We start from the raw sequence: 13,724 nt of genomic DNA, 5'->3' as shown, positions 1-13,724 counted from the left end.
TTCATATAAACAATTACTTCTTCACTGGTACATTCAACAAGTATGGATTTGTCATGCACTGGACAGGTTTCAGAAATACAGTTGTAAGTTAAATATGATCCCTGCTCTCAAGGAGTTTTCAGTCCATTGCAGGAAACAAACAGGTAAATAAGTATTCCCTACATGGTGCGATGAATGACATGTTAAGGGCACTGAAGAAAGCCACCTACACTAGATAACTGAGGTAAAATAAGGGTTTAGGAGAAAATGATAGGTGGGCTAAGATTTGAAAGATAATAAAAAGCTAACTGAGAAAGGGGAGATCATAAAATAAAGGAAAGAACTATACAGTTCCAGATAGAGGGTATAGCTTTGGAAAAGACTCTGACATGAAGCAAAATGTGAAGCTAAAAGAAAAAAAAATCCAGTATGGCTAAGAACAGAGTGATTGTGAAGAACTGGAGCAGGGGCTGAAGGAAGAGATGCGGCTGGCAAGTATAGAGGAAGTGAAGGTTCTTATGGCCAGGATTCTCACCTGGCCCTGGTCAGCTTGCTCACTACACACATGTGGGCAATGCGTCGTTATTGACTCTATATAAAAGAGTTCTGCCCAGTGCTCTGGGCTGCACAGCTGCAAAGCTGCAGGTGAGCAGAGACTGGAGTGGTGGCAGCACCAAGGACAGAGACTGAGATGGCTGCAGGGGTGGAGAGGCCCAGAGGCAGAGACTGGCTTGCAGCATGCAGACTCGCTCTGAGTGGATGGGATTCTAGTGATTGACCTGCCACTGTGGGAATAAAGTTGTGTATAAACCCTTTCACCCCAAGGGTTTGTCATTTTTCAGTCTCATCGAATCCATAGTGAACTTTTCCAGGGCTGAAACCCACTGGCAAGACACAAGAGAGTCATTTTTGCCAAATCATAAGTATCTGTGTAGATCATCCTAAGGAGATTGCATTTTCTTCTTAGGGCAATGCAAGCCATGAATTATTTTAAGCAGGAGAATGACATTATAAGATTTTAATTTTACAACAAACATTCTGACTAATAAAAATAAAGGACTAGACCCAAACAATTAGAGGCCAAGAATATATCAATATGAAAAGCAAGCTAGGATCTCCAGTGCGTGGTGAGATACGTCTAGTGTGATGAGAGATGAGGAGGTGAAAACCACAGTAGTGGAAATTGGAATGGGGAAAAAAAATTGCTGTATTAGAAAGTAGAGGTAAATATAGTAGGATGTGGGTCTAATTAAATTTGATGGCAAAAGAGAGAGAACACTAGGTTCCAAGTTATCTGGCTTGGACAAATTACGTCAAAGACAGTGATATTTACCAAGATGGAGAATACGGAATAAAATGGGTTTAGGGAGTTCAGGCCCCTATTAGTTATGAATTTCTGAACTACTTCTCAGGTCTCTCCTCAATATCAGATTGCACATAAGAAGGGCCATTAACAGTCACCATATCCTCTATTATAGGCTGAACTGTGTTCCCCAAAATTCTTATGTTGAAGCACTAACCCTCAGTACCTCAGAATATAACTGTACTTAGAGTTGCAGCCTTTTAAAGAGGTGATGAAGTTAATATGAAATCCTTAGGATGGGATGTATCCAGTCTGTGGGTGTCCTTACGAAGAGGAAATTTGGATACACAAAGAAACATCAGAGGAAAGACTGTGTGAACGGACAACGAGAAGGCAGTCCTGCAGGCCGCGGAGTGTAGCCTGAGAACAAACCACACCTACGCCACCTGGACTCCCAGCTTTCAGAACCGTGAAAAAATAAATTTCTGTTGTTTATGCCACCCAGTCTCTGGTGTTTTGTTATGGCAGGATGTGCACAGAGCAGCAAATGAATGCATCCTCTAGAGCCATGCTTCTAAAACTCGAATTTGTACATTAATTACCTAGTAATCTTACTAGAAAAACAGATTCTGATTTAGGAAGTTGGGGCAAGACCTGGGATTCTGTATTCGTATCAGCTCCCAAGCGACGCCCCTGCTGATGGTCAGGATCACACTGTGAGTCGCAGGGTCTAAGTAAGTATCTCTCTAAGTGCAGTCCCAGAACTGCTTTCAGCCAAATCGCCTGGGGCCCTGGTTGATCAGGCAGACTCTGGATTACAGACTTTAGGTCAGGAGGTGGGTCCTAGGGATGCATATTTTTGACAAGCTCGCTAAGCAATTTCATGTGTACCGAATTTGAGACTTACTCCCTGACATCATCTCAAGTACCATAGGCAAATCTAGTCACTTGCTCCCCTGCCCCTTGTCATTTTTCCTCAAAAACTGGAATGTGCCAAAGGACAGTGGCCACTCCAGTGACACCAATTCACCGCTCCTTGTGGAGAGAAATTGCCTCTAATATTTGGGAGGAATCCTTGTCAGGAACTGACACTCAGGATAGAAGTTAAAAGCAGTTCACAGACACAAAAATAATTTGGAGAGAACTTCCTCAGCTTTTAAGCAGCTGCTTTTACATATGAAAGGTGAAAGTTGAAGCAATAAAACCCAGAGGGGGGGAAATGTAATAATAGTTCCAGATTTCTTCTAAGGAATGAAATTTGTTTCATTAACTGAGGCTTCCTCGACCACCTGGAAGCTTGAAATCAAGGTTGTCACCCCTCCCACACACACAGAGCTGATTCTAGACACAAGTGTGAATCGGTACAATTTGCCTGTCATCTGGATCCCCTCGTCTTGCTCTCTTATATTCATCTTTACCTACCCATCAACTACCTGTTTTTTTTCCGAAGCCCACCTCTCTACAACCAGCCAGAGGCTGCACACCCCGAAGTAGATTGATCCCCTGACAAGAAAGGGTACAGGATGTAATTTGGAAAGTTTAGTCTTTCTGTCAGGAGACTGGGCAAGCAGACTTGCTGTCTACTCCTGGCCCTTCCACCCTCCAACCCTTAGGGCTCCTTAGGCAAATCTGTTACCTCTCTGGCCCTCAATTTGCTCACATGTGAAATAAAACTCAGCTAGATTACCTCTAAGATCTCTTCAGCTAATTGATTTTACAATGAGAATAAAATAAAGTTAGGGATCTATTGCTGGATTAATTTTTCAATAGTTTCTTTTGTATACCTGGAAAGTTCAATTCACTTCACTTTAATTTCTTATTGGTAACATTGGGCTAACCATATATTGACACACTGCCCCACATTTACCCTACCAAGTTCTGACTGCCCATTTCCTGCTTCAAAGGTCAGCATCGCTCATGCATGCCTCAAGACTTTGCTTGCTCGCCAACCAACTTACATTTAGGGTGGGAGTGAGGACCACAAACCCAGTTCCTTCGCAATGTTGTAGGACCTCAAATCTAAATGAAGGACAGTGAGCTGTGGTCACTTAGTGGGGTGCAAATTTCTGGCACCAGTACTGGAATGGGGAGGGGGTGGGCTTTGCTGAATACAACTTGCTCAAAATTTCCTATCAGCTGGGATAGTAGTTACTGTACCCCTGGTTCTTGGAGAATAATTGGGTAGTAATCAAGGTCTTCTATACCACTGAGCATACACTGTATATTCTAACTTAGTGATGAAGTCCATGATTTAGAGTTAGAACTTGGTTCAAATCCAGACTCCTTTACTACTTGGGTAATTTGACTAATTACTCTAAATCTCAGTTCCCTCCTTTATAAAATGGGTGTAATCCTCCCTTAAAATCATGAAGAGAAGTACATGAAATTATATATGTAAGCCACTGGCAGTATAAGGAAAACATAGTACGTGTTAAGCAAATAAATGGTAAATAAATCATTTCGATCATCATATCCAAAAAGACCAAGCTAGTTTAATTATTCCAAAATGTCAGATCCTTAGCACTGAGTTGACCTAAGTGTAGTATTTTCAGCATGAAAGCATCTTAACACTTCAAAGAACAAGCCCCATCTGCAAGTGCAAGCTCTGCCAACTGAAAGGAGCACCTAAAACCACGACGTGGACATTCTGTGGTTAGCTTGTATGTCTTCAACAGGGAGAGAGCAGTACTTCTCCTTTAATGAGCTCTTCCACAGTTTGGGGACACTGGGGGACCATTAGAATTTTCCTCTGCAAAGTGAACAAGGCTCTTGGTTCCATAGTAACCACAGCTGAATAATTCAAATTGAGGAGCTTACAAAATGGCAATTTACCTAAGAATGTTTTTATTGCCCCTTATACTATAAGCCCAATGAAAGGACTTCTCATGAAAGCTGTTATTATTCTTGGAAAAAACATACATTCATATATGCACACAAATATATGCCTTATTTTTAGTGTCTTCTCAGTACTACCAAAAAAAAAGAGAGAGAGAAAATATTTGTGAGCAAGGATTCCATTCTGTGAGCGATGTTACCTTCCTTCCCAATACTTAAAATGGAGTTTCATTTTGAATTACAACACATCTGGGGCATAACTAGAGAGAGAGGAACAACCACAATCAGCAGAATCACTGATTATACCTGTAATGACTGTCAAAAATGTGCCTGTGGGCAAAAAGGATACACATTAGCACAAAGCACGTACAGCTAATTTTCACTTTCCCTCAGCTAGTATTCAGAGGTTTATCCAGGGACCTTATGCACCAGAATCACCTGAAAAGATGTTTGTAATTACAGATTTGGAGGCTCTGCCCCTAGAATGCCTCCTTCTGTGTATCTGAGCTAGAGTCCAGGAAACAGGATTTTTAAAAGCTTCTCTTGGACGATGTGTAATAAGATTTGGCAGTCACTGCCTACCTAATCGGGTTATGTATTGTATTGCCTAAACTAAGAATGACTTCCAGGTTAGGAAAAATTCACTCTGAATCGATAGTGTATGCCATTAAAAGATGAGGCGGCAGCAGGGATGGAGGAAATACAGCTACACATCATCAATGATTGCACTTTAAATGCTAAGATCCTTACAAGTTCAATTCTTAAAATTCAAAATAACCAGAAATACATTATCTAGATCACTTGATGAACCAGAATTCATTCCTTTAAGAAAAAGAGGCAAAACATTAAAAATAACAGAAAAAGTTCTGCTTTAAAGAAATCAAATTCTGAGATGTGGTCCTGAGTTCGTGTCTTACTCACCTTCAGCTCCTAGCATGCCGGATTATCCATTCATTAGCATCTGGACCCTAGGGCTCGGCAGGACTCTGAATCTTCAAAGCAGTGTTCCCTTATATTCACCCTGCTGTGCTAATTGTTAGCCTGAAATGTTAACACTCCTCTTTCTGCCAGACAGCCTTCGACTTCAGGCCTTCCTGGATGTCCAGCACCAAGAATGAACCTCCTATACCCAATTTCCCTGAAGGGTGCTTATGAGATGAGATACACAGGTCACCAACAGATTGGGATCAGAACACTAATCCAAAACTAAAGTGCTAAAGTTCTTTCTACTATTACAAAAAATAAGGGCTGGATTGTTGGCTGGTAATAAAATAGAGTTGCGGTACATTTTGATATAGATGTATCTGTGACTAATTGGCCATGACAGAACAGGATCCTTGCCTGAGAAAACAGTGAATATAACAGATGTGACCTTGAAAGTTAACGTTCAGTAAATTATATTGCCCTAGGTCTGGGGTCAGGTTTTTTGACATTTACTCAGGGAAGGTAAGAAAATGGAGATTGTTGGCAATGAAACTAAAACAAATGGGTTTTTAAATTAATTCTTACCTATGCAAATGACCCAATTTGGGTCTGTTAGACACTTCACCCATCTCATTTCATTTTATTCCTACAAGAATATTTGGTAGCTCTTTTTAAATGTTTTACAGATGAGAAAATGGGGGCTCAAAGAGATTAAGTAACTCTCCCACAGAACACTTCAGTAACTCTCTCTTGGTCAAAACATTATAACTTAGAAAAATGGAATTAGAGCACTCCTTTTAGTCCCTTTAGCCTCTTAACCTCTTTCTCTTTGAGTATTTTTTTCTTTTATATATGTTGGCAAAATGTAAACATGGATCCACTGTGTAACTATTTGCATAATGATTTCTCCCATAGTAATCTCTGAATGCCATGAGGACAGAGATCCTCTCTCTTAAGTTCTCTACTATTTACTTAGACGCCAGCACTATGTCCAATTTACAGTAGGCTTTCAATAAATATTTAGTGAATGAATGAATTCCTGACTGACTCCGTAACCCATGCACTTTCCCTCTAACCCCATGCTCTCCCATAACCTACTACTCTCTGCCGTCATGAATTCCAAATCATCCATCCAGTTAGATAGAGTCTTAGAGCATCTTTACCAGTAAGGTGATACTTTAAAATTTTTCAGGTTCACTTTTAAAGTTTCATTTGATTTTTTCCTATGTCATATAAATAAAACTCTAAGGAAATATGAAGAGGTTAGATGGCATCTAACTTTTCCTGTAAGATATAAAACCATAGAACTACTTCAAGCAATATGCATTAAGAAGCTGACAATATAAGCCCAGTGTAGATAAAAGAATATACTAACATGTAGATCTTTTGGTCTTCCCAAGAAGCACTTTATCCAGAATTCACATTTTTCAATCCCTCTCCTTTTCCTAGTTGGAGCAAGCTTTCCCAAGAAGCACTTTATCCAGAATTCACATTTTTCAATCCCTCTCCTTTTCCTAGTTGGAGCAAGCTTGGAACACTCATGCCTGTCTACAAATGAGCTTCTAAATTTTCCTCCCTCTCCATTTTTTTTTTCATCTTATTTATATGGAAGATGGTTTTGCTTCTTTTTTAGGGCTTTTTAAAATCTCTTCCAGGCAATAGCTGAGGAGTTTCCATGGCACAGCTCCTCTGCTAGCTCATTTCAGTTTAAATTCCTCCCCCTCAGACTGTACCATTTTTGTTGTCTTCAGAAAGTGGTATTTGGGGGCTCTTATTCAGGTTGCTTACTCCTCTGTTTCAAGGATAGCATCTTGGTATTTGTATTTGATGTACAGAACTTTGTATGTTTTTAATCTCCCACTCTGCCCAGATGATTCAATGGACAGAAATACATTTGGGCATTTGTTCCCTCTTATGGTTGATTACAATCAGAATAGCTCGTTAATCAATCCACACCAGCTTAGAAGGCTTTGGCTCTCAGTAAACAACAGAAATCTGGGTGAGGACAGTGTACCATCCAAACATTTAATTTAGTAATCAAACACCTGGATGAAAGATGGACTTTTCTTCTTAACATTTTATATAGTATCATTCAGCCCACCTCTTAAATCCTTTGTGTTTCATTAGAACTTCTATTATGAGATGCTAATTTTTACCTTTCTGTTTTAAAATCACATATGTTCATATTTTCAAAAGAATTCAACTTGGTGGCATAATGTAATGTTCTAATGCAAGTTTGTGCAAAGCATATACACAATTTAAAAGGGCACCTGGATGTATAGAACATTTGCTTACATCCTGACAAAACAGTGCAAATCAACAAAATATTATTTGAATCTGAACTGTATGAGTTGCATATAATATTCACAGGGAAAATTAAAACTCTGGTACCTCTAAGAGATAAGAGTTATAAAAGATACATTCAAGAACCTTTATATAGGGCTTGCTAAATATTAGGCCTTATGCCAGATGTTAGGGACACAAATAAGAGGAAAGCTCTGTCCTTGAAGTACATACTACTTAACAAAGACATTTACACTAATTATTGACATACAATATGATGTGAGCTGTGATTGAGGTATGAAAAATATAGAAAATGTCACATTTTCCTGAAATTAGGTATTTTCAAAATTAACAGTGTCCCAGATCTAAGATATTTCCCCAGTGGTATTTTTTTCCTCTTTTTTAACCAAATATTTTTCTGGAAAGAAAGTATTTGGGTGACAGGAGGGCTGCCTAATGGGAAGAATGATTTAACCAACTTTATCATTCTACTTTACAGTTGCCTCAAACCATCACTAAACCTCCACTAGGATTGATTCAAGGCAGGGAGTAGGAACAAATAAAATCATAGAGAAAAAGAAAAATGTTTTTGATTCCAAAGCCTTAAACAGGGAAACCATTAAGTCTTCGAGAGAGAATTCCAAGCAATTCAAAACCTCACAGCAGAGAAAGGCATCCACATAGATGCTGCAGTAGATGTGTTTCTACCTGGGACTGTGACAAAGCAGGAAACTGCTAAAAATTAAAGGTGTATATATAGAAAAGGAAGACTGCTGAGGGGGTGGGAGAGACGAGGGAGAGCAATGTCCTAAGAGGATAAGGTTTGCAATAGACAATATGCAAGTCAACAAGAATAGAACTAAGAGAAAACAATACTTAGTCTGTCATGAGAGTACTAAAAAAAGCCCAGGCACGGAAAAAGTAAAAACAGAAAAATCTGTGACAGTGCTGGACGGAGAGGGGAATAAACCAGAGGAAAAAGGTGGAGAATAATGTTCCCATCTTGCCAGAAGCATTATCATTCCGCTCTTAGGTGTAAAATGTATCAGCGCATCCATTTCTCGGGCTCACCTGTATATTAACGTCTTTACCAGTGATTACGTGTGTGTAGGAGAGGTAGGAGTACAACATTCCAAAGGGAAGGGTCCCCTTTCTGACTTCACTGAGACTGAAATGACTGACAATTGCCAGTTTTGAAGGCTGCCCAAGGGTCAGAGCCCTCCACTCTTGGAGCACTTCCAGCAATCCCTGCCTTTCACTCCCCATCTACTCTGGTTTAACCTGGAGTCCAGGAATAAATGCAGTGATGGCGCTGTTTAACTAGCTGCTCATTTCTTCCTACCCTCCCTGATCCAGAGCAGCCTTTGTGTTCAAACCCCATTCTGGTTACTGAGGAAATCAGAATTACCCTTGGTAATGGCTGATGGTGTCAGTCTAGAGGACAGGACAGAAGGGGAAGGGAAGAAAGTGACAGTGCAGAATCTCAGAAAAGTTCAGCAGTCTTTCAACTGTCAGCCTCCCTTATAGAAAATCAAAAATGACAATCAATTCCTGAGAAAGGGTATAATTTCCCAAACCGGCCGGATCCAGATAAAAAGACAATGCCAAACGGTAGTGACATCTCAGGAGGCTCTCGCTGTGCTCTACTTGCTCATGTTCTCTCTCCCTCCCTCTCCCTCCCTCCCTCCCTCCCCTCTGCATCCCCTTCCTGCCAAGAGTTTTCTCACAGCCACCAAGCCCCTGCCACAGGTTGCAACTGAATGAGTTGAAACACAGCTTTTGACTAAAATGAGAGGTAAAAAAAGCAGGGGGAGGGGGTAGGTATTTGGGGTTTTTTTCTCCCACTTTCTCTTCCCTTGTGAATCAGTACTCATGTTTGTTTAAGACTCAGCTTGGGAGTCTGCCACTGGACAAAGTCTTGAATAACCTCCCTGTATGTACCCCCAAGCTGTGAAAGTTTCCATAGGAGCCACATATTGAAAGTTTTTTATTGTCTAAATCCCCCAAAGACCCTGAGTCAGTGGGGGATCAGGAACCATCTTTTGCCCTATGTCTTCAGCTCCTAGTTAAATGATTGGCACAAAGTAAACTGGCAATAAGTATATATTGAATGACTGAATGAGTATTCTTTATTGATTCTCTGAAGTGAGAATTTTTATGTTTTAGCAATGGTGTTAGATCCAGAAGAAGGATATACTTCCAAAATTCTCATTTATGCATTCATTTCTAGATCAAAAGGTATTAAAAACTATTTTAGTAGTAATGGAAAGATGAGCTTTCGATCAATCAAACTTGGGTTCCTAGCCTGTATTCACCAATTATGAACTGGTTAAGTCTAAGCAAATTACTTAATCTCTCAGAATTTGAGCTTCCTCACCTGCAAAACGGAGAAGATGATATCTAGTTACATGGTTATTGTGAGAATTAAATTATATGCATTATGTGAGAGGTTAAATTTATATGCATAATGCATGTAAAGCATTTGGGACAACATACTTTGCCCACAGTAAGCACTACATAAATGCTAACTAACTATTATCAGAGTGCCCAAAACAGTGCCTGGCACAAAGGAGGAGCTGGACAAATAGTAGTTCCCACTCCCTAGCTTCAATGATATGCAAGGCACTAACTGCCAAAGATATTGTCTCTCAAGAACATATATGACAGTGGTAGAAATCATATAGTTCCTCTGTAAATCAAATATAAGTTGATGATGGATGCTGTGATAAATACGAAGTGGTCCAGGTGTCCTCTCTCATTACTGGCTTCCCAGTAAGGTGAGATTTCATTTGAGACATGGAAAGGAATTTTTCATAACTTGCTTTGGGTTATTTCAGGCAAAGATTTAGTGCAAACCTTAATTCTACTCGTGCCTATAAAGATTTATATTCTTCTTCTAAGTCAAATCATTTGGAATCAACTCCATTGCATATATTAGGAAATAAATACCCCATAAATACACTCACATCTATCCAGCTCCCGAGAAGCTGGAAAAAGCCATGAATTTTTGTTGCACTTTTCATTTTTCAGAAATGGCACATATAATAAATAAATAAATACTTGAAAGGCAAATCAATACAATATAACCTCATTATAAAAGACTCCTTCATGCCCATTTTACATAGGCTGTCATGAATGCAAAATTGCCATTTCCTTCTGCATACCGATACAAACTGTGACATGATCTATCCCACGGATTTAAATTCTGAACATAAAGATCAACAAGAAAACCTGATGACATACCATATTCACTTTTGAAATAATCTCTATTTTAAATGAAAAATATTACAGTACCAATGAAGTGGCTCCATAAAAGTATAATGAATTAATATGCACATTTCCATACTAAGAAAAAAAATTAAAATTTACCCAATACACACACAAAGGAATAGATTTTATTAGCATTCTTGGTGACACCACTTAATAATAAGGATAATAACCATGATAGCTGCTCTTTAATGACTACTCCAAGATGTCAGTCTCTGGCTCTAGGCTCATGTAATCCTTATGATAACCTGAAGAGGTAGGTACTGTCACCCATTTCACAGGTAAGATAACTGAGACTCTCATATGAACACTCTGTTTACCCTCTGTTTCTGCTTGCTCAGCAGGGAAGTTTTAAGTCAAATAATACAAATTTAGATTCTAGGCCTCCTCCCCTTCACACTCTTCAAAACTGACTTGTGCATGGCCTTTATCCTCTTCTGGGGAATGATCTTTCTAGAACACTGAGGCAAACTGAAGTCTAAAGTAGCCACAGCAACACAGGGACTCAAAAACATCCCAGAGAAGGAGTGGAGTAAGCTAAACCTGCTTCCCCATACCATCTCCCTTCTCTTGTAAAGATTCAGAAAGAACAAAATGGGTATGTTCAAATATTGAACGAATTGGTAATGGAATATGTACAATGTCCATTTAGTGCCAGAGAGTAGAGCTATGACCGTGGACATATATTACAGAAAAACAATTTGACTTAACAAGAGAAGTCTTAGGCCTCTCCTTCTAATGTTCAGAGCAGTTAGTTCTACACTGCTAGTAGTTTGAAACAAACTAAAAAACAACTAAACACCTGCCTGCTCCAGGAATACAGGATTTTAGTATCTGCTAGTGAGGTCTACTGAACAGTTTTGCAGGCACTCTCCAACCCTGAGGCTCTATGATCCTTACTTCTGAGCTTTAAGGGAAGAGGGATTCTAATGTTATACTACATGTTAGGCCAGCAGTTAACCTGGTTCTCTCTGTTAATTTATTCTAGTCCCTTCAGAAAAACCTTCAGGATGCAAGAAATCATAGAAGCTTCCCCTGAACAAGCCTAGCATCACCTGTAATTCACAGGATGACAGTATTGTGCCTATCTGACTTCTGAAAACCTAAATGATTCACACACAACCTAGTTTTACATTTATTTCACATACATAATTCCATTCGGTTTGAAGCTCTTCTCTCTCATTTGGTCTCCATCCCTTTCCACCTCCTCCAGTATTCTCAGAGTCTGTCTCAGGGAATGCTCGGGTCCCATCTAGCTCCTTTGCTCACTGATCATGAACACATGATCAGCCTTTTGAAATGTCCTGGTTCTCTGGCTTTACTTCCATACATTCACTTTTCATGATTTTCTTATCACAAACTCCACAGAGAATACTCACACTATCTCACATGGTAGTAATGATCAAGGGCCAAGCACTGCTCTAAGTTTTTAACTCATTTAGTCTTTACTGCAACTCTCTAAGTACTGTCATTATCCCCGTTTGAGGGGCAGGAAAGGAAACTTAGACCCAAGTTGGTCAAGTGAGACATGCAAGGTCTCAAAATTAGTGGTGGAATGAAGGCCTGCTCACAGGGCTGCTATGCCACACTGTGCCACACTGTCTTCAGCGTCACCTAAAATCTCTGTCTTGGTTGTACCTCTCTTATTTCTTTCTAGTCTCTTCACTCTCCCAAGACTACCTCCTCCCTAGTGTTCTGAATGACATGTCTCACTCCTGTGTTTTCTCTATCCATCCATCTTTGATCCTTTCCATCTTCAGTCTCAATCCTCTCTCTGCCTTAACTTGCTGCAATCTAGACTTTGCTTCCCACCCCTGCTTCACAGACTACTAAATCTACTCTCAATTCACCTGCTTTCTGTCATGAATCCCATTCACAAGTCCTTTGGCAACTGTCTTAGCTCTTCTCTCCCATTACACTCTTTGTCCCTAGTTCTGGTTCTGTTTCGTCCTTCTTTGTGCTTCTCTGGCTCTTTGTCCTCCTTCCATCATCTAAAAATAAGCATTCCCCAAGGCTCTGTCCTTGACTTTCTTTTCTCCTCTGTTTGCATTGCCTCCCTCAGCAGGTTGAGGCACTGAACCCACTGAAATAATTTCAACTGTCTCCTCTACGCCATGCAATGTCATTTGTGAAGGTTAAGGCTATTTCTTTGTCGTAGCCTTTTTGACCTCAAAAGTGAGGTTTTCAGATGTGTTGGACACAGTGAAATTAGGAAGGACAGATTCCCTGACAGTACATCTTCCTGGAACTAAAAAAGAAGAAAAAAGAGATTGAGAAGAGAAGTCCCAAGGAAGTAGTCTCTGGGCAGAAGTGCAAGATGAGGGAGAGATGGTTACAGTGCATCTACTCCTAACCTTCTAGAGTGTACTTACTGTTATACGTCTAGTTAAAAAACTTCCCTGGTTCGTTTTTTACTATTAAGATGAATTTACTGCTTCCTAGAACGTAAGGTTCATGCTTCCACTCTAGCTTTCTACATTCCCCCAAAATGCTTCCTTCATTCCTGTTCTTTCAAAGTCTTTTTGCAGTCCTCAGAGTACATCACACTATTACATTCTCTGAACATGACGCTAAAGAATTTTTCCTGTAAATTAGCTTGGATGATGTACTATCTCGCTAAAAATCTCTGCAGCTTTTCCGATGGGCACTTAATGTGGTCTTGATTTTCCTTCATTTTTTATTGAAATAAAACTGACATATTATATTATATTAGTTTCAGGTCGACAATGTTATGATTCAAAATTTGTATATATTGTGAAATGATCACCACAATAAATCTAGTTAACATTCTTCATCATATATAGTTAAAAAAAAATTTTTCCCGTGAGGAAAACTTTCAAGATCTACTCTCTTAAAGCTTCAAATATGCAATACAGTATTATTACATAACCTAACTTACAGCCTAAATTTCTTGATCTACCAGATGAAGCCCACTTTTTCAGCTTCTCAATATCCCCCACCTATGATAATCACTGATCTCTAAATGTGCCCAGAACTCCTTGTCTCTTGTCATCTAATGATGTTAGCCTAGGCTGCCATTCTTGAAATAGCTCATATCCTCAGCTGCCAAAGTGTTATTTGCTCTTGAAACTTAACTCCAAAGCCCATGGGCTTGCAACCTCTTTCTTTATTG

This window comes from Manis javanica, chromosome 4 (genome assembly GCF_040802235.1).
Source record: "Manis javanica isolate MJ-LG chromosome 4, MJ_LKY, whole genome shotgun sequence".
NCBI classification, from domain to species: domain Eukaryota; kingdom Metazoa; phylum Chordata; class Mammalia; order Pholidota; family Manidae; genus Manis; species Manis javanica.
The sequence above is the reverse complement of the archived record's forward strand: the minus strand, read 5'-3'. Positions refer to the sequence as shown.